We start from the raw sequence: 23,317 nt of genomic DNA, 5'->3' as shown, positions 1-23,317 counted from the left end.
AAATGCTGTCATCACAGCAGTGGGAATTGCCCAGGGAGTGTGCGATTACAAATAGAAGGACAGTGAAGGAGAAGGTGTGGGGTCTCCAGTTGAAGGCTCCTGTGAGGATCCCGACGAGGGTTTTTAACAAGATGAGCAGTGAAGCTAGACTTACTATAAGCGCTCTCCCTCTGCATATTCCTGTGAGAAGATTCTGTTTTTTATTTTTTTTCTCTCAAGGCAGGATAAAAATAACATACTTTGTGTGCGTTTCTGTCATAGTTTAGCTTTTGGAAGGCAGGGGCTCATGTAACTGGAAACAGTGGTGTCAATTAATCAAGTGTTTATAGGCTGTGCTCTACAAGACATCAAAGTTTACTGCTCTCAGCAGAGATGGCTATTTGAAACATGGGCGGACTTGTATGTTGATTACTCTATTCAAGTATCTACCATGCTGAAACTTTATATTCTTTATTTACACTCTACAAATACCCAGCAAGTTGACAGAGAAGCGAGCTACATTGTCATTGAGTGTGTGAGATCTTATCATATCAGACTACTCCTAATAAAATAACACTTTATAACTCAGTCACTATCCAGTCCTCTCCCTGTGCTCTCACACCGCACTACATTGATATGCAGTCTAATCATCTGCTAGGAGCTGATGTGATGTAAATGAAAGTAATTAGGGAAATGTCAAACATAATTAATAAAACAGGTTTAAGTTCTGAAAACACTTGTCAGCGGAATGAATGAAGATTTCGCCTCTTTTCTCCCTGATGCTGCCCTCCCTTTTTTGCTGCTGTTCAATTAGGTCACAGATTGCTCCTAAGTTACCGCTCCCCTCTCACTTTCCCTTTTACCCTCTATCTCTTGTTCTCACAGCCTTTCCAATTCTATGCATGGAGACCTTTTGAGAAAGGAGGGGGAGCCTCCATCCTGTGGAAGGGAAATAAATTTGCCTGTCCATCCACCGCCTGGATGAAATTAATTGCAGACTCCTCATGCTGTCTGGGTACAACTGGGGCATTAACATAAGCAATTTGCGTCCAACTTCTTCTGCTGGCTGTTTAATAGAGCATCGGACCTGGCCGATAAGGCTTAAGGTCCCTGACGCATTAGCATTTTCATAATATCAAAATATTATAGCACCATGATTTGCTAAAGCCCATTCATTATTGATAAGAACAAAAGGTTTTATAAATTACAAAAGGGGAGCATGACCTATAATTACGGCAAGCAAATTAGGGTGTGCAGTAAAGTCAGTTACATTTTGAAGGAAAATAATGATGCTGGAGACCTTTCTCCTTCCCCCAGGATTGAAAAAATAATAGATTCCTTCACAGCCTCACATGGGGTTGAGGAGCATGCTCGCAGGTTCACGAGGGACAATGTCTTCACAAGAAAGAGAGCAAGTGTCCCTGGCCCATACACCATCGCTGCATACATAAAACGGGCCATTAGGTGAGTTAGTTTTAGTTAATGAACACACTGAAAGCAAGAGACATATTTATGCAAATAAACATACAATAGAAATCTCAATTCTACCGAACAGCACTGTTGAATAAAAAGCTTATACAGCTCCCAAAAACAGTGCGGCAGATTTGCTTTTGCAGACCTGTTTAAATCTGGCAATTGTTGTGAGGAATACAATGATAAAACTTAGACTGTTAGCTGTGGTTGGAGACCTAATATCGGGGGTGAACTGGGATAATAGTTCAGGCCGGGAATCTAACGTTAATCCAAGCTAATCTCCATGCTCACTCTATCCACTTCACTCAAATATGTCTTTTACCACAACCATAAGCTACTAGAAACATTTGTAGAATTAGCGTGAAGAAAAGCAACACTAATGACGATGTACCAGGTAACATTTGTGGTGATTTACAGCACATCCAAACACGGTTTATTGAGGGTTATGGCCCAAACACATTGTCTCAAAGCATGCTGGGAAACTCCAGCTGCCTACCTCCAACGTGCTATGATATCATTTACTTAAGTCTTAAGTTGTAAGTGAGTTAGTGTGTTTGCCAATGCCTGTGATAAGTCAACCCAGTTCATTGAAATTAAGACAGAGGTGACATGGCACTGACCCTGGCTTAAAACTGTACAATAATAATGATAATAATTGATATTAATCATTTCTGAAAACACAAAAAATAACATTTATGCTGAATTAAACTAAACAAAAAATGAACAAAGTAAGAGTTATTGCCCAGAAAGGTTGTTTGACTGTGTTAATTTGATTAAATGGTGCGGTCCCACTCGCAGCTAATGGATGATATCAAGCACATGTGTGTACCCATAAAACACTAGCAGTACTGTATGCTGTATCACCAAAGCACCGTGGTGTCATTCTGTCACTATCCTATCTTTCCATTTGTGCCATATTTACAGGTGGCGAACCACAGATGCCAGTTGAGGCTTCAGGGTAGATGAGATAATTGTGCAAGTACACTGGAGACATCCTCCATCATTATCCACAGTTTTTTACTGCAGTACGTTTGCCCCAGATGAACATGAAATTCCCCTTATTATTTTGTTTTGAAATATAACACAATTCATCTGGTCTGTGCTGTTGTGTAAAGTCCCAAAGTTCAGTTTTAATAGTAAGGTGTTAGCAACTTACTTGGACATACAGTAGTGTGTGTTGTGTACTTACTTACTTTTGACTGAGCGAGTCAAACTGTCTCCCCTTACTCCCAGCTCTTTGTGCAAAGCCAGACTTAAACATGTTGAAAACCCTAATTTGACCTTTTCATGTCATTCTTAGTAAAACAGCAAACAAGTATATTTTCCTCTTATGTCTGAGTGGTCCCTTCATGTATTTATATTAACAAAATTGATTTCACATTTTAACTTGCTGCCTCATTATTGTGAAACAGGAGCTCATATCATCTCTGTAATTCACGTTTGATAAGAAAACCAATAAGTTGTTGCCCCATGTAAACAGAGCCATCTGGAAAGGCTGTGAAACTTGACTTCAACTTCAGTTTTTATAATCCTATCGTGACTCTAGGGAAAGCACACAAACACTGTGTGTAATACCTACACAGAGTTCCTTTCTTAGTTTTAGATGGTTTTGTGTAAATACTGGCGGATTAGCCCGGCGCATCAGACTCATCAAGTGCTACACAGGTTATTGTTGGTTTCTGTCATATCTAATACCCAATTAAAAAGATGTCTTTGCAAAACAATTATATAAAATAATGACTTATTTAAATTTTTAGAGTATTTTGTCCTTCTCATGTGCTCCAAAAATACTTATTCAAAAGTTGTTTTGTAGTAATGCTGTCATGAAAGCAAGCCCGGAAAATGTAGACGGATCCAGGTGAGCACCCGTAAGAGCTGCATATTGATGAAGAATGAACACCTGTCTTCTCCTACCCACGTATAAAAAAAAATATATAACTTTCACTTGCCATATTATTATTGAAATTACGGCTGGCTGTTTGAAGATGAATAATAAGAGCATTGATTACCGTAGCAGCCCACCCTGTCTGAATTAATTCTTTGGAAACACTATTGTAATTTAAGTTGATAGAAATCCTATTAGTTGACTTCGTTCTTTTAGTAATTGTGTTATCTTCTTATTCATTACCTTGTCTAATGTGTATGCAGTCATAGCGGTGGAGAAACAAAAGCCCTTACTAAGGTTGGACGTGCATGATATGAAGCTTTTTTTACTTTAGACTTAATGTTGTGTAAATTGCCACGACAACAAATACGTCTATAATTTCACAAATCTGCAGATATCCCCTTGAATTCTATGATGTAGTAGCCTGCCACATTTATCTTTAGGTATCAGTGTGGATAAGTATTTAGTGTCGTTGCATAGTAATTTAACCAGTGGGAATTATCCGCTGTTATATCACTTATCCTTGTAAAGTGGACTCAAAGTTTGATTGCGTCCTATTGGTCCTGTCTAATCACTGCCACACTGTGTCCCAGAGTGCTCCAGGCTTCTTATCATTCATTAACCTCTAGCCGTGATGTCGCTCTGCCCTCTTCATTCAGTCATACAGCATTTGAAGTCATTGATATATTTTGCTGAAGAAACAATGACCATGTAGGTAGAATATATTGTGAATTCAGGGCTTCGTTAAAGGTGACTTAGTCTCCGCTCTCTCTCCTTGTTCCCCTCTCAATTTCTCTCCATCTAATCTCCCTCTGTCTATAACAATAAGAATTAATTAGCCTGCTTATTTTTCTCTGGTTGTAGAGAGGCTCCCCATCTGGATGGAAGACAGTCCTCTGTGTGCCTGATTAATGGCGTGGAGAGACAGTTGCCAGTTCTGAAGCCTCGCTGTCTGGCCCAGGTCAGTACTTCCAGAAGGCAACCTAATGTTAGTCCAAGAGAAAAAAAAAAAGCCTCAGAGATTATTGTGCTCTTTCATAATGAGCAGGACCTACCTAGGTTTTAGTTCTGACAATAAAAAGTTACCTATACAAAGTCATTAATGGACAAAGGGATTTGAAAGCCTTAAAAAGGATGAAGTAAACATCCATTACTTCATTTTAAAATAATGAAAATAAAGCAAAAAATCATAACTATGCAGTTTATACACAACTGCTCAGCTGCCCTGAAAATCTATCACTGTTGTTCAGGCTGTTGGATGGCATCACATACTGCAACTCTCAAACAGTGCTTCTCACCATGGTTATCACAATTTATTTACTTCATGTCATAAATGATTAGGGGTCTTCTCCCCTTTATGTGTCTTTGAATATTTTTTACATAAATAGGAATCATGCCTTCAGCTATTTAAAAACCTCATTAAAAATGAAAAACAACAACAAACAAGGCAGGAAAAAAACATTCCACCCACTCTGTAATAACAAGGCAACAATTTGGAGGACTAGTCCAATCAACGTAATATGATTTTGCAAATATGTACTTCAGTATGCTGTGAAGCACTGCTTTTGATTTTCGCCAGCTAGTCACCTGGACCAGAGAAAGGAAGGGCAAAGCATCTTTCTTGCCACTAGAGCTTTGACTCATTTGTCACTAACATGTCAAAGAGAAGATGACATTTACAGCCTGGTGAAGTGCGGGCCTCACCGCCCATCAGGCACCCCTGAAGTAATAAATGTTTACCTTTAAGAAAGAGGTCTGTGGGTTCAGGTTTTCTCTTTAGAAGTGAGAAGGTTCCTTTACACACTGGGTTCTTATTTTCTCCACCTTTCACTTAATTTGTCAAATAGACAAATGGCAGTATTTCCATGACTGTTATTATTTGAAATTTACACTGAGCTGAAAAATATTAATTAATTAAATGTTGTAATGTCTATTCACATTAGCTGTTTCAGACATGTTTAGAATTGCAATTTGCCACAATTCTATTCAGTTGGACATTGCAATAAAATACTAATTAAATATACTTAAATGGTATTATATTTGCCTGAATGTGATGAAGTCCATTATTGACCAGTTATGACATGTTGAAAATATTGTAGAAGAGACATAGATGAGTTACAAGAGGCTAAGGCTCGTGTTCTGTAAAAAAACATTGACACATAACAGTTTGGTTTGTATGTAGATATCAGTATCCAACTTGTTTACCTTATTTCACTTATTACACGAAACAAAAAGGTTATGAGGTAAGGCACATGTATTGCAAACTAACAGCAAGTGATAGTCGAATCAAATACAAATTAAACTAAATATTAATACATTATTTACATTGTTTGAGTGTTGCATAATGGTAAGTCCTTACCCATGTCAGCCAAACCAGTAAAACAGCCAAAACACTACACTATGTACAACAGTCACCTGAGGATCATAACTGTACTCATAACTGATGGTCTTGTAAATTGATGAAAAGCAAGTGCACCAAACATTAATTAAGGATAAAACTACTGGCCTTGAGTATTGTTCCTAATGGAGCAGACTATAAAGTTGTAAGAAGGTAATCTCTGCAGACACTTTGAATATTTATTTTTCAGCGTGTTGCCAGTATGTTATCCTTTCTGTGATAATTACTCTTGTAAGAGCTCTCAGCTGTGTAGACATTGTTCAAGGATCTTAATGGAATCCTGATAAATCGAGTATGTGAAGGGGATAACAGGTAGACTGTGTCTACATTGACCTACACTGATAAAATGTGGACTTATCTTGAATGTTTGTATCCCCAGCTGTCTGTGTACAGACAATAGCACCCCGGCTAATACAACCCTGGCTTGAACAGCCCATGAATTGAGCTCGTACTAAATCAATGGAAAGCTGCAAAAATGTGAAAACGAGATGAAGAGAAAACCAATGTCTGGGCCTTCAGGGCCAAGATTCGCAACATCACACCAGACTCTTATCTGTGGACGCGTCTTTCCCCTGAGAGGATTCTACACTCCAGCAAACAGCGGGATTCAAAGGTATATCAGGTGCATGACCTTAGGGTTAGTGAAATCTACAGCCAAGCAGTATCAGCTGAAAAAAGTCGGACACAGAGCTAGACACCATGTGGCCAGCATACAATTATATACACGCACGCACACACCAAACTTACTGTTCTTTCTGTTACACGCTCAGTCATACAGTACTACAGTACACAGTATATACTGTCATACATTCAATTCAGATTTGTCCTTTTCTCGATGGATGGATAGATAGATAGATAGATAGATAGATAGATAGATAGGTACATAGATTTACAATGGAAAATGAGCTACGCACACAAGTGTTACGAACTAGAAAAAGTTTTGCTACCTTCTACAATAGCTACTTCTTGCCTGGGATGAGCTAAATTTAAGTTAAATTTGATTTAATACTGATTGACTTTGCATTATGCCAAGGCATAGTGCATAATGTGCTGTATCTTTGAAAAAAAAGATCCATTATCATTCAATTTTCCCCTCATTAACCTTTGGTTCATTGCTTAATGTGTCACAGGCCAAAGGCCATTGTAATCTCTCTCAATGGACACGCTGTTCTTGATCAATATGCTTCTTGCTCAGCAACTCACATTGTTTTATTTTCCTGCTTGTGTTCCAGAGTAAGGTGTGAAAGGATCATTCCAGGTCTCAAAGGAGAGGCTTCTTTCAATATCCTCAAAGTAGCGGATCCCACCCACTCAATTGTTCTCCACATAATCATATAAAAAGATTCAGGAAGAGTTGTTTTTTATTGTTGTTGTGTTTTTCCTTTGCTGAACAATGCCCTTCCGCCACAGGGTCCCATAACAGCCTACCAGTCTGTGTTCAGCGCACCTCCACCCGTCATCCCACCCTTGCTATCTCGTTTTCCTCATCTGGCCCAGGCCCACTTCCACATCTACATCCCATTGTCTGAGCGAAGGCAGCACGCGCAGGGCTGGGGCCAGTCCAAACATACTCATCTCTTTCTCTGGAAGACTGCCAGTATTCTTTGAAAAATGTAAACTTTGTTACTTTCCAAATCCATTAAACAGTTGTGTTTTAGTAGTGGAACAAAGATGAAAGCCTCTTTGCCAGTAAAAAAAAAGGGTGTATGTATTTACTCAGATGACTTATACTGTGTGTACGTGTCATGTTGTATGTGGGGATTCCTGCATGCACGTGTGTTGGAGAAACCAAATCCCAATCCATCATGCATTCCCCAAGGTGGGCCAGCCAGTGTGTGTGTTTGTCACTGTCCCCTGTCAGGAAAGAGGGTTGGAGCGTGTTCTCCGGACGAACCCCCTTTGGCTGAGGAAGTGCTCCTCTATATTGGCCTCTTTGTGGCTCGCTAATCGAGCTTTCCTGTCAGCAGGCTGCACGGTCCCAGTGCAGGGTGCACTACGTGATACAGACCCACTCCGGTGCTCCAAGGGAAGTTCTGGGATCAGCAGATAACAGCACAGCTCCCTCATCTAACACGCAGAATAGTGTTGCCTCTCTCTGTCCCTCTGCCCATGCATGAATAAGGAAAACACCGATTTTAACCGTTAAAAAAATTCCATTATTCAAAGCTCCTGACTGCCAAATGGTCTCCTTTGGAAAACCCCATAATTTCCTTTAAACCTTTAAAGTGCGTGTATAACAATACTATTTCCCAAAATGTGGATAATTACATATAATTGAGCATTTATTGTTACAAGGCTGAATACAGCTTGAAGAGAATATACTATCATAACATGTACATTGCTCTACCTTTTGCATTGCGCTGTCTGCTCTGGGTTGCCAGTTTTGTGATTAAAACAGACTATTATCCCTCCCACCTGAATTCTGTACTCCACAGTGGGCCATCATGCAAACTGTAGCCCTCTTTTCAAATGTAAGCAGGTTTTAGTGCTATCTGAGAAGAGTGGTCACGAAGGACCCATGTCCTGGTATTCAAAACCAATTATAAAATAATAATCTGTAGATGTCACTTCTATTTAACATTTCCGGTTATTCAAGCAGTCACTGACATGTCAGGGGGATTTTTCAAGGACACTGTAGGATGTTGCTCATTGGTGACATCACAGAATTTCAGATTTTCTCACATGTTCTCAGCAGGTTACCTTACCTTAGATGGTGTAGTATTGTTCACCTGTTCCCCGGTTTAGGTCAGCTAAGACAACTGATGTAACTGTTGCAATATTTTTTCCTCCTGAAAGATTGCAACAAACATTACATTTCAAGACTAACCATAACCCTAACCCATCTGAATTAGAATTGTTGCACTGGATAGACAAAGTCAATGAAGGAACACTCCAATGCTGAGAATTATATCTGCGAGCTAAACATACAATTTAATCTTAATTGGTTATCTATACTCAATTTCAGCTCTTCCAATGCCGTCTTTGTTGTGAATAATTAGTTTGACTGATGTTTGGTCTGAGGGTACTAAGTAAACCATAAAATCAAGTTCTTAGTTCCTGTTAGCAAGTGTTGTTACTTCTATTACTTACCACCAACAGCCTTGTCAAAGTCCAAGTTAATTTTAAAGTTGAAAGTTAAAGATCTACACTCTCATATTCAGCTACCTCTTTTAAAGAGTTATAGCTGAAAAGGCCAGAAGTTGTAACAATATCTATTAAACAGTTATCAAGTTACTTCACGCAGATTTGTAGTCACCTTATAATACAAAGGCCCAATAATATCACATCTAAACCCAGGGTCAGCTGATGCATGTCAATCCAAGTTTACATAGACACGCCAATATTGCACCTGCAAGATGTAAAGGCCAATGATTACAATTGTTTTATATTCGCTGCTGGGCAGCATATATCTCCAAAGTATGAGATGCGGAGTCCAATATTTGAAAAACAGGAATATCAAATGCGGATCTGAAGCTGGTGAAGTATTATGACTTTTACTGGTGACATTTTCCAGCGGCATATGGCAGCAAGCTCATGGGAGAGCACAGCTTTTTGATGAATACTTTGAGTCTGTGGGACCAAAGGACAGTGCCTGGCATATGTTGCCTTCTGTCTTTGCCTTGTGAAATGATAATGTGGCCTCGCTTGAAAAAAAAAGACATTCTGAAGCGACTGAGCTGCCATTTTTAGCAACAAGAAATATCATAGGACAAACATGGAGGAACTGGCTGCGTGTGTGTATATGAAGATGTATGTTTGTATTTTTATATGAGTTGCTGATGTCCATCAATTCACTGTGTTCTCGCCTTTTTATAACTGTTGAGTGAGAGTTGAGTTGATTTATTTATCTTAAATTAGGATGCTCACATTTTTTACAAGGCTACAATGTTTGTGTTTAATGTAGATTTCAGCACAGTGGCTGACCAACAAAATATGTAAGATTAAGTATATACTAGGATTTGATTTAGGTTAGACATGCTTCAGTTCAGTTATGTATAACTTGTGCATTTATCACTTATGTATTGCAAACAGTCTCCTATTTACACATCTAGCAGACACGGCACAACATTAACATTCATTTGGAGTTTAGTTTCTGTCCACCTGATGAATATAAGTCTAACAGTCACTCTTCTTTTAATTCCCTTTTGGTCTCCACCAACTCCCAAGGTATTATGCAGGTAGCATCCAGTGGGTTTTGTCAAAACCTTTTTAAGTTAAAAGGTGTAAAACCAAAACAATATGCTGAACGTGTTGTTCAGTTACGTTCAACGTTGTTATCAGGTTATGCAAAGACACAGATAGATATCCTAACCTCACTTATATCCTTGTGTATGTGCTTGAAAATAATGTATTGCGTTTATATTGTTTTAATTGTTAATAATGTATAAGGAGCTTGGTCAGAAGCTGTGTGGAGGCACCAAACTATGGTTCATCTTGAAGCCTGCAATCTTCCATATCACTGTAATATGCATCTCTTTGGCCTTGACCATCTAGATTCTCCTAACTTCTGTGTGAAAATATACAGTTGAATAGACAGTAGAGAAAATCAATATATCACATTTCAGCAGGGCTAAAAGCTCTGCTAAGTTTGTGTAAGAACACACACATACACACATTTGCATTCTGCATTTTCCATAAACAAAATCAAATTGAAACGGGTAAAGCCAGAAATTAATTATCCATCTAAAGCAAATGTACTGGAAAATATAATTTATGGAACAATTATGAAAATGGTGCGCTTAAGTGAAAACCCCACAATAATTTAATTAATATTTCATTGGATTACTCTTTTAATTCCTAGCCATGGTGAGTGTGATGGAATGTACGAGGCTGTTGAGTGGAGTGGTGTTTTAGGTTTTAGGTAGGACACACACTCGTGCGCGCGCACACACACATTCACACGCGCACACACACGGACACACAAAAAGCTTGTGCTGCTTTCAATGAGATTGGAGTTTTAAAAGGTTGCTGTTATGAAACCAAATCTGAACCAAAGGGTAAATGTTCTGCAGGTGATTAAAAACATTTACAAGATGAGACCTTGACTCTTGGTGCTGAGATACGTTATATGATAAAGCATATTATTATGTACTGGACGCTTTGCAGTAGAATGAACACATGTAGGTTTCAGTGCATGTCTGCCTTTTGAGTTTAAATATCTCTGTTTTAGCATACTGTGTGGGTGATTGCATGCAATTGTATCTACTCAAATGGTTCCTTTGCTGAATGTCTTTCCTCAACACAGGGCCTCTTTATGCCAAGGAAGGACTTGCCCTTCTTCCTGTCACCCGTCCACTGGGAACACTGCTCTCTGTGCAGTCTCATTGGCATGCTAAAGAGCCTTGATATTTTTGTCTTACATTTAAAGAGGGAATTACGCTGAGCTATTGAGGGCTTATGTCCAGGGCATTTTAACTTTTTTCATGGTTCTTGGAAGTCGTCCAAGTAGATTGAAAAGATGGGAAGGTTAGAGAATGGATAGAGAGGTTATTGACAGCGCTGAGGTTAGTACTTTGAGGGACAAGCGGAAACAATGTGCTGACTGTTAGCCAAGGACCAGCTCTGCTGTATTGCATAGCGACATGAGTGTCCTGAGTAGGCTTTTTTCAAATGTTTCTTTCCATCTCCCTAGAAAGCTGCTACAATGAAACCAAGTCTAAAGCAGCAATTTGTAAGTCAAGAGCCTGGCAAAATGGGCAGTGTGGGGGGAAAGGGAGTTGAAAGTGTATGGTGTGTAAAGTGAGAGCCTAGGGTCTGTATAGGGCAAGTGGAGCTCTGGTCAGCTTTGCATGCTGCTTAAGTGGCTTCCTGCAGCTTGCTGTAAGGACATCAGCAACACTGAATTCAAGCCCTTTTTATGCATATTTACATCACTTACTGTTAATGTTGTTAGATACTACAAATTATGTCAGTGAGACGTCAGCCTCTTAGAATAACATTTGACATGTAATTGTGTTTGGACATACAAACAGATTACAAAAGAATTGTACAAAAGGATTTTTTTAGTCACAGCTCAGTGGTTAGTGTTGATTTCTTTAGCTGGTTCACTGTATTTTCAGTATTTTCACACACTTGGAAATATGAGCATCAGTTCTCTTATAAAGAAAAATAGGATTTAGTGGAATAAATAAGAAAATTAGATTTATTTAGATTTAGTCAAAGAGAGCTCCAAAGTCAGGAAAACAGCATCGTAGTACTCATGTGTCGAAACACCAGCGTGTTGATGGGCATCATGGCTGGTGTGATCCCTTCGCAAGATGGTCTCTAGTGTTCAGTTTGTTTTCGACTGGTCAAGTAATGCTCGATCTGTCTGAATAAATCTCACATGTCATACAGTAGAAGACATTTAGCTGTCTGGAAAGCACAAGCACAATCAGATGCACAATGTGCAGAGTAAATATAAATGCACCTTTGGACTAAGCCATGTCCTCTGTGCGTCATGAATCACCCATCAGTCTGTATTCTGCCCGGCTGACAATATAGCCATAGTCTGATTAAAACTGTATTTTCCGCTGAAATTCTATGCTGTTGAGCTTGCCTAATTGGCAGATGGTGAACAGTGCTAAACATTGTCATCCTTGACACCAAAATTGCAGAGCTGGCTTGCCAATGACACACCCCTGCTGTGGCTCTCCACCAAATTCGGCACAGGGCGAGTCACCAAAATGCCAAATGGGCGCGGGTGATGAATCCTCCTCTCTGCACCTCTGGAAAATGTCATTTCACCATTAAGATGCTCCAAAAATACACCCACAGTAAAACAAGTCTGAGCCCTTAGTCTGACAGTTTTACATTTAACAACAGTCTAACATATATCATAGTTTTTAGCCCTTGATATTTAACCGACGATGTGGCCACATTGTAAGATTTGGTAGACTTGAGAGGAATGTCTATGGCTAACTAGGGCTGCACAATTACTCAAAGCTGCCGTTTCATCAATAAAGGTAAAATATGTGACCCAACAGCATTGTTATGAAGTACTGCAGTGCTGCTGAGATGCCCTGACCTACAAATTTTGTTCTCTAGATGTAAGAAAACATGTTTGTTTAGTACAGACCCTAACAAATTCGACATTGTGATTTTCATAGTGGAAATGACCATTTTTGCATCACAGATTTCATGTTGACATGAAAAACTATCACAATATATGTCAACATAATCACAATTTGATTTATTATTTTATTGTTTTACCATATCCTACACTCCTGCAGGGTAACTCACCTCTCTGTACTTGATAAGTTGTTATATAAACAACTTTCAGAGTTTCTTCACACAGCACTAAGTCAGTTTTCATATTTCGTATCTAATTTGTGAATTCTTTCAACCCCCCCATTACACATCACACTATCATTTGATCAATTTTTAAGATAAATGTATTGACTTGTATTATATGTATTATATATTAGTTTTATTTGAATTACATTTAAATTTGAAATATGTGTGTGTGTGTGTGTTAATGTCAGCAACCACCTTGTTAACTGAAGGTTTTGCATTGTTGTAGAAAGTGATGCAGAATTCATGTAACACAAAAATATGCTGTAATAATGTTTCATAATTTGTTGAAGAATAGTAGTTGTTGTCAAATTGTTATTAATCACAGACATCTTCTGGGCAAATGAGTAAGTAAGAAAGAGGTCCCTTTCAGCTTTCTGGTAGATTTACAGTGACATATTAACTGTGGCCTCCAAGGCAAGCATTCTTGATAGAGTCCCTGAAGTATCAAAACGATTATGAGAACCATGGGCTGCCACTGGAAACAAACTCACTGACACGCTGATAAAATCCCTGCCCCGTGTTTATATGCCATTTTGCAAAGAAATCAGAAAAGGTAATCATGTATGGAAGCCGAGGTTAAGAAGCAATGTAACAGTCTATTAAGTTTAATATAGATATGTAGAATAAGCATATGCAGGGAGACATTAGCATAAATCTTGGTTACACACGAATGGTGCAGTGCACTCTATTCTCTCCCTGCAGTCGGGTCTAATGACAAATACTGTGAATGAGCCATGCCAGCCTGCCGACTGCTCACTTGAGCTCTCAATTAGCCCCTTTACCAGTAAGTCTCTAGTCCATTCAGAGCTCTAGTATTATTCAGATTTCCCAAAATGAAATGTAACAAAAACATTACCATTATTTAATATGTACTGTACCTCTCCATAGTATGGGTCATTTTAAAACTAAAGCGTTTCCTTTGCCAACTAAAGAACACCTCTAAACATGAAGAGATTTTGGTTCTGGCCCAGTACTTTTCATGACTGGCTATTTACATATTAAGCTGTTGGCTAAAGATGTTATTCAGAGTGACTAATGGTGACTCATCATGAACAAGCTCTGTAGGTTGCTGAAGGATGCTTCAGCGGCACACGTAACTCCTCTCTCTAACTACCACAAGCATGTAAAAAAATATAAAAGAATGGCAATGTGTTAATTGTCATGAACTTTAAACTGAATGTTGTAACAAGTCCCGCTACTGTAGCCAAAAAACACACTTTTTTGACTTTATTTATGGGCTTTTTTGTCTGGGATGCAGTCCAGTTATTGGTCTATGCAAATCAGAGTAAGCAAAATGTTTTTTGTTAAAGCAGCTAGAAAGAAATTATTTTTTTGTTGATTCTGGCACCCCCTGTGGACAAAAGTGGCATTAGCACCACCGCCCTTGAAAGGTACCTGAGTGTTTGGCTACTAGTGGCGCCATAATGTTTTGATTATCGCATCGTTGGTCATTTCTGTGCTTTACTAGAAAGTGCACAAGCATGTGGGAAACATGATACACATTCCCACGGACTGCAGAGGGCAGTCATGCCAATGTGCAAGCTGTATTACGCCTCTTGGCTTCAAACTGTTTCGATGATCAACAGTTGTCGGCTGTACGGAGACAAGGAGCAAAGCAGCTAACTGATTAAAGCATGGATGTAAACATTGCAGGATCTGAAATATTGAAAAAAAAAAAGGCCTTGCTAATGTTTTTGGAAAGGAAACACATTTAACATGTTTGTTTGGCCTCAAGGATACACTCAATGCTTTTGGTGTGAATGATTGTCATCTTGGGCTACTCTGCCAAATAACATGGCTATGTCCTTGTAGAAGAGAAGAAACTGCTTCCTTGAATCACTCATCATCTTTTTTGAGTGTCGACACTGACAATTGACAGCAAACTGCAATAAACATTTTTATAAAAGCGATATATCACATGACAGAAAACCCACACTCAATTGAGTTGGTGCTCAGTGTTGCGCCTTCAGGGGCTAATTGGATTGGTGTTTAGCAAGACCTGCAGATGAGGCAAAGATTACCTTCATGCATAAAATTGTCTTTGTTTTTCTCCATTGTCTTGTCGCTCCCTTTTCCTCCTTGGTTGCTTTTCCCACTGCCTCCCCCATCTGCACAGGCCATCGAAGGAGTCATGTAAGCATACCTTTGTCCCTGCATGGGAGGAAGAAGAAATGATCTGGTATTAAATTTCAATAACACGTTTTCCCAGGTCCTCCAGAGTACAAGCAATCAAGGGTTAAATTGGATCTGTAACGTATGCTCTGTGACCCACAAATCGCTTACCCATCAAACAGACTCATTACGAGCCGGCAAGCAGATGAGTGTTTGTGAGCCTTGCCTCTGAGCGGTGGGGATTGTGTGTATTACCGCTAACACGGCTGAGGTATTTAAATTTTGATTTTTTCGTAATGGGTTTTGACATGTTTCATTTCCTCTGGGGGAAGCGCTCGAGACCTCCGAAAGTAAATGTTGCTAAAAAGTCATCAAGGCAGAATATTAAAATGCCATCAAATAAGAATTTCACTAATGCGATGGGGCTTGGGCTTCAGGTACGCAGGGCCGGGGTCAGAAGGGCTTGGTTCTGGGAGAAACACTATTTGTTCCCCTTGGCTGCCTTCTTTCCCTCTTAAATAAATTATTAAACTACTTCAACCCCCTCCTCCTCCTCCTCTGCCTCCTCCTCCTCCTCCTCCTCCTCCTTCTTCTCTGCCCATCCACCTCGGGTGCCTCTCACAGCTTAGCCCTTGCTTTTGAAATGAAAGGCCAGTAAGAGGAGGAACTGGTAGAGCACTAAAATAGCACACCTTTGGCTGAAATGAGATTAGCCGAATATATCTACATTTACAAGGCTCAACGTTCGAAAGCTGTCTTCCTAGACGTTTTTTGCTTGTAATAGTACCATGCCTTTTAAAATGGTGATAACTCAGGTTGATAGTATTCACTTAAAAGTCATTGTACATTTTGTAGATCTGAAAATGGAGATCGATGGACATGGGTTTCCATACTGCAAGCTATCTGTTTTGACTTTTACCGCCAAGGTGTAAACCGTTGCATTGCTGGTAGTTTTTGTATTCCATGGGTACCCCTTTTGAGGCCATTACCAAGCTGACAACCCACCAGCTGTCACTAATTGCCCACTAATGGGGTTTGGTGGTCTGATGGTTTGTCTGTGAGGGGCGTTCCAATTCTGCACTGGAGGTCCTTCTGGCTTGCCAAATCAAAGGGGACACATTTAAAAAAGCATGTCATGTTATTCTGTTATATTACCTCTAACTGCACCTCTACAATAACATCTAATTTACAGGGCAATATATTTGGAGACAAAGATTTCTTGCGCGTGTGATTAATCACAGATAATTTAATATTCACCTGACATTACCTTGTATTGTTTTAAAAAAATGGCAGAGATTGCTTTGTTGGTGGCAACAGCCATTAACATGCATGATATTTTCTATTCCTTGTCATTGAAATCTTTGCAGGAGACAAGAGGGGCTCGTGTCTGCCCTCTGCGTCAGCCAGCCCGCTAATAGATGTGAGAAGGTCATCTGGCATTAGTGGCAGAAGTACGTTAGCATTTGTGCTGAGCGTCTCTTGCCAGACTGTGTGCATGTTTGAAGGCGCTTGGACAAGCAGGCCCTTTCATGGTGATGAATGGCTTTTTTCAAGCGTTCTGCTCCCTAGTTATGAGAAGGGTGACCTGGTCATTGGACGACTTTATGAAGCTATAAAAAATGTATGTCAGTCTGCAGTCTCTAATGCCATCCCTAAACGGGGGAAGGGGGGCAGGGGTAGCTGGAATGGTAAAAAGGCCATTTACCGTCACTCTAAATAGCTCTCTGACTGCCCTTCTCCACTTATCTGACAATGTCCTTGTCGTCAAGACAATTTTTTATTCTCTTTTTTATTTTTCCCCTTTGAATCTCGGGTAGACAAGCCAGTATTTCCACCCAGTATTTTACAGTTCACTACACTCTACTAACCTGCAGTTACTGTTGATGTCATGTGTTGCTCAAAACACAAGATCAGTGCTTGTGCGGTACTTGTACACGAAACAGTGTGCCATAACAATACTGTGTACTACTGCATAGACTAGTGCACTGATCAGGGCTGAACATGATCAAGGATCCATGATTTTCTCCTCATCCACATGTGACATGGCTGGATGCCATTAATCACAAATGTCGCCTTTTTAATAAATATGCAAATTTATATTAGCCAAATGGTGTTACAGCTTTTGTGTCATTAATAAATAATGAGCTTCTTTGTTGGATATCTGAGGTATTTAGATACAAACTGCTCATACTAAAAAACAATGATGCACTGCAAACGTGTCTGACTCAGTTTTACTGTGATATTATTTGTTAAAGGGCTCTGCTGTATACATGTAAGGGCATCTGAAGTCATAGCGACATTATGACCAAATCATAATGACCAAAATCATGATCTATTTTTTGGCCATGTAGTTAGTCTTAATCAAGCATTAAGTCTAAAGTAAACAGACAAGTCACCATGTTAAAGGTAACTAGATCCAGCAAAGAGAGAGTATGACACCAGGTAATAGAATTTTAAATATTATCTGCCATGTTTTATGTTGGAAGAGCTTGGTACTGGATGACCATGAAATACACTTCAGCGTACAGCATATATTTTCTATATGATACATCCTGAAATAATAAAATACAGTTATTTTTCCTTTCCTTGAGATAACTAAAGGACCTCTATATGCTAGCTTCTATTGGATATTTTTGTCAAGCACTAAAAACTGTATAGAAATCTAAGAGCACACTAACACAATGGTGGTAGAAAGAACAAGGACTAAACTGTAACATCCTCATCCAACATGTTTCCAACTGTAGGTTTCTAGTTATCAAGCTTAGACTGGTGGCCACATAGAAGAGACATCCTATCCAAAGAAATGGTGCCAGAAAGATGTGAACGCTGGTGAGGTGATTAAAAGTATGATTAAAAATGCTCCCACTTTCTTTCTCGTGCAGCACAACACTGCCTTTGAAATGTTATCACAGTTAACCTTGCCAACATTTTCAGAGGTAAGCCACTTTCAAAAAGTTTTATTAGCATGTACGCTGTAAAAACGTCTGGTGATGGCCTGTTAACACCTGGCAAAAGCAATAGAAGTAGGATGTGTTTACGTGGCTTTTATATAAACAAATAAATAAATTATATAAACAAAACCTAATGGCATATACATGTATGTAATAATTACATAATATCAAAATGCTTGTAAACAATGGAAAGCAAATGAAACCATAAATAAGCAGTGCGCTACTGTGGTGCGGGGAAAATAAATCTATTGCAAGAAATTGGATGTAAGTTCTCAACCTTTTGGATTTAATGTCAGGAAATTCCCCGATGAGAATAATTTGTATGTGTACCTTACACCATTTGTTGACAGTTTGAATAAGCATTATATCTTGTGCCACTCATAGGTCTCATACAAATGTGGCAATGTAAACGTTAGTAAATGTGGTATTGGTGCACTTGTCTGACATTAACTAAAAAATATTTTTTGACAATTTACTCATACATAAAAAAGTGTTTCATAGAATGGGACCTGTTGAAGTGTTAAGATTTTTAAGTAGGTGAGACCTCTGGTATCTAATGGATAGCAGAATTCCCAGGAAGATTAGAAATAAAGGAATTTTTCCATTATCAGAGCAGAGAGGCAAAAGTGAGATGTGGGGGGCTGAACTGCCTGACTCTGTCTCTTGGTGAGCAATCAATCATGGGCCTCTCTGCAGTCTCTTTGATCTGAAAACAGCTGTAATCTGTGGTCATTGTTGCTAGAGTAGATTGTTTGCCAAACTATTACCATAACTGTCAGCCCAAATCAGAGAAATAATCTCATGGCCCTGGACAGATGCGGTTCCTCTGCATTATTGATATGGTCATCTGAGAGAGAGGGGGAATTATAAAACATAGTTCTATTTACAAAGGGAGATTGGCTTGGTCCTTGAGAGTGAGTGAGTGGGACAGGCACCTCTAGAAAGTGAGATATAGCCAAGTTCAGGAGGAAAAAAAAACAAATTTCCTGGCTGTTTTCGGGTCAACTCACCCCTGGGGTCTACTTCCTCTCCGAAAATGAGTCACCAGAATACACAATGGACTGATTTCTGAGAAGTGCCTCCACATACACCTGTGTAAGGACATTATAATATGTATATGTTTAACTTTTCTTTTTTTTTTTATAGTGGTTCATGACCCTTGGGACAAGGCAAGATATGTATTTACTCAAATATTCATAGTTTACCATAAATGTTTACCTACATTTGGCTTCTGTTTGCAGCCATTTTTTTTTCTTTGTAAATGAAATTCAGGAGTGTGACAAAGGGGAAAAACAGCCTTTAGCGCAACATTGAATGTTTCCATTAGAGCCCATGGTTGTGCCTTGTGGAAAGGTTGTGAACCTGAGCAACCAATGCATGTTTATTTAGCAGCCCTGCCAACCCTGTGAGACTGGCTAAGTTTCAGTCAGTTAGTGTGGCCAATGAAAAAATCCCACATCTTGAAATTACAATGCCTTAACAGCGTAAGTAGAAGGACGTGTGAGGTTGTTGGTGTCAGCAGTCAGAGTAACATGCCCTAAGGTGGGCTGGCATCTAATGCAGGCAGGAAGAAAGAAAAAATATTTTACTTTGTGTGTCTATATATATATATACAGTAGCTTTGATATTTTAAACATCTTTTTACAGGCCTTGAACACTTAATTTGTCTTCTTAATGAGTTGTCCAAAAAATCAACATAAAAAAAAAACGCAGGAAGAACAGAACAAACAAAGTAAGATTTAACAAGAATATGCTTAAACTGACTTTGGTGGTATCAGGACTTTTCCTACTGATGCCCAAATTACAAAATCATCAGCGCACTATTTGCCAGACTTTCCTTTGTGGAAACATGTGGCCCTAGTTGGCAAAGGGCAACATTTGGCAGGATCCTGAGAAACCGATTACAAGTACTGGCATATGGAAGAACAAATAGTTCCTCATTCAGTGCATCAGGTCTGTGCCATCTTCATGGACTAAAAAAGAGACATGATTGATGTCTAGAAGTGCTCACTGGGCTGTGGCCAGCTACTGCTGATGTGCAGCACAAGAGTACTACATGACCCGTCTGTCTGCAGTGAATGTCGTTTTATGTAAATCATGATTAGTTTACATTCACTTTGCTTCTGAGTGTTCATGTAAAGCTCATATCCACATTCAGGATTGTTTGCCTTTTTAACTGAGAGTTAGATATTACACAAGTGCATCTATATAGTCTGTTTCCATGATACTTCCCTCCTTGTTACTTTAATTTTTACAGAGTAACCCAAATTTCAAATCATTTTACAATAACTTTGTACAGGTCCACTACTTAAGTAACTAGTTACCAATGTGGTTAGTGGCCGTTGCTTGAATAATAGTATTTTATCCACAATCACCAGGTTTCCATTACATTCGCTCAGACATTGTGCAACAACAGTCCTTTATTACTGAAACCAGCATCATCGTGGGAGCCTTGATGTTTTAGTTTGTGATCCTTTAATTAACTCTCATAAGATACTATTGATTCGTATTGCATAATGTTGATACTAACTCATCACTTCCTGTTTGTGTTTCACAAGAAACACATTTTATCATGATGGCTGTGATGAGCCTTTTTTCTTGTGAAAAACCATGCACTCCAATACGCATTTCGGCTTTGGTTTTTGTGCAAAAGGATGAAGGTCATGTACAAATGAAGCGTTAAGAGACACAGGTAAGAAGCTTTTAATAGTTTTGGCAATCTTCAGACATCTAATGTAATGGATATTAGCAACTCTTTTTTATTAGAGAGGCAGAAGTACTTTAATTAGGTCATGATGAATATTTTCCAAATTCTGGTTAGTATTCAAATATCCATTGTCTTAAAACCCCTTACTATATGGACAGTTCTTGTCATTAAAGTTGAAGTAGACAATTCTAGAGAAAGAGAGTTGATTATTGAGTCTCATTCCCAGGTCGTCAAATACTGACGCTTTGGGTTGGCCAGCCCAACTCAGTAATCAACTCTCTCCAGAATTGTCTACCTCAGCTTTAAAGTCGTAGAACGCCAGAAGCCACCATCAGATACAGCCTCAGTCAACCTTGTTTATTGTAATATCAGTGATATGTATTATATCTGTAGTCATTTCTGTTCAGCTTCTGACATAGGACTCATATGATACCATATTACAAAAATGTACTGCACATTAATAATACATCCAGAATTAGTTAAGTATTATCTGTCACAACTGGCCGTGATTTTTAGAAGGAAACTCAATCATCAGTTCATAGTAAAATTGTACTTTTTTTCCTTACTGATGTTTGAATGTTTTCATGGCTGGAATCACGTCAGCAACAGTCATTGACAGAGGTAGTGCGATCTCCTTCGATCCATAATTTACACCTGTTAGTTGACTCCCCCGTCATTTGTGAGTATACTCTGGCTTAAAGGTTAACAAAAGAGAAACAGGGCAAGCTCTGCCGCCGCTACAACAGATCAATGTCAAGTTAATAACCTTTTCTACCTTATTTCCTGACGTGTATAGATCTGTCTCTCCTTTCTCTGTCTGCCTTGTGCACTCTGTTCCTTCACATGCCTCCTCACTTTCCCCTTTCATGACTTTTCCACCCTTTTAATATGTTGTTAACAATGAAAAGCAGCATTTTTTTCAGTTTGTGCAATCTTTTTCTAGACCCGTCTTAATAGAACACACAAACAATAAGGCAGACAGCATTTTTTTATATGGCCTTGCTTTGAGTTTTGTGAAAGAGTACTTTAAGAGGGTAACTTCTCTTTGTTCCTTTTATTTTGAAAGGTTAATCAGAAGCATACAAAGTTGCCTATCCAGAAATCAAAACATATGCAGTATGTATTTATTCATATTTTTGAAAGACAAATCACAGCATTCATGTGAAGTGATTACCAATCCAACCAATCAATAGAATTCATTAAAGTGAACCAAAGAATTGTTAATGGGCTCCAACAAAATACCCAAACACATAATAATTGTTTGATCATTAGAAATTGAATCATGCAGCTTGAATTGTATATTGTAAAAACTGTAATGGTGTCAACAAGTCATGTGAAGATGATTTTGTGGTTAGATTTTCTTAATATTTCATTGAAGAAACAATCGATCAGCCAAAAAACCCAAACAAACAATAAAATGGACAACAATGAAAATAATCACTGGCTGAAACCTTCATGCACATTGGTCAAGATCCTCTTTTTTCTAACAGCAAGTCTAATGCGTGTGGGAGTCTGTATAATTGAGCTCCAAGGGCTCCATTGGCACAATCATTACCATTATTAGGACACCATTCTTATTTGGGTGAGCAGCAGCTGAGTCAGTGGTAGTGTGTGGTTTAGGGATTAACAAGAGTTAAAGTATAAAACCTCTCTAGCAGCCTGCAATATTCATTACACCATTAAACACAAAAGCATTTGACTAAACAAACAACGCACTGGCAATTTTGCTGTTCTTAGAGCTTTACCATTGTTGGACTTTCCTGATGGTGGAAAAGGAGAAAAGGCCACAGGGTCATTAAAATGAAATGGGCTTGTCCTCTTGGGAGCATGTATGTGCTCAGATCATCGTCTGCACCAGGATGCTTTATTAACATGTTATAATTGTAAATGTCTGCCCAGATGGCAAAAGTCTAGAAGTTAACCAATAACTTACGTACCATATTACAACGTTTATGTTATTAAATTAAATATTATTAGAATATAAGAACAGACATGACCTGTAGAAATGTGTTTTTACCATTTAGTAATACAGTGGGTCAGAGGAGTGAATTGTCTCTATATACTGACTTGTTTTGGAGACTTTTTTTTTTATCATTTTAAATTTCATGAATACAGCAGCTGGAAATCCTAACTACTGCTTGTCCGTGGGTTAATCCTCTGTGGCATTATGTCCTCAGATGAACTTGTAAACACAGTTGTGTACATCTGTGCTCCATTGATTTTTCACAAGCAAAAACAGGGGACAGAGAAAGGGGCGAGACGGAGGTTGAACAGCAGTATACATGTTCATGCCCTTGTGCTACAAAAGCCCTGAATTTCCCTTTGGGACTGGAAACCCATAACCTCTTTGAATGATTCTCTAGTCCAGATGATCATTTTGGAATCACTTAGTCCAGTTGTGGTGTTGGAGACAATCACACTGTCCATCTTATCTATCTCTTAGGAATGAAAAGACATGACCTCCATTCTTATTACCAATATTGGCCGGCACTCAAGCAGTGATATTCAACTAAGATAAACAAAACAACTCAGAAGTC

Source organism: Pagrus major, chromosome 8 (genome assembly GCF_040436345.1).
Source record: "Pagrus major chromosome 8, Pma_NU_1.0".
NCBI classification, from domain to species: Eukaryota; Metazoa; Chordata; class Actinopteri; order Spariformes; family Sparidae; genus Pagrus; species Pagrus major.
This window is presented reverse-complemented; position numbering follows the sequence as displayed.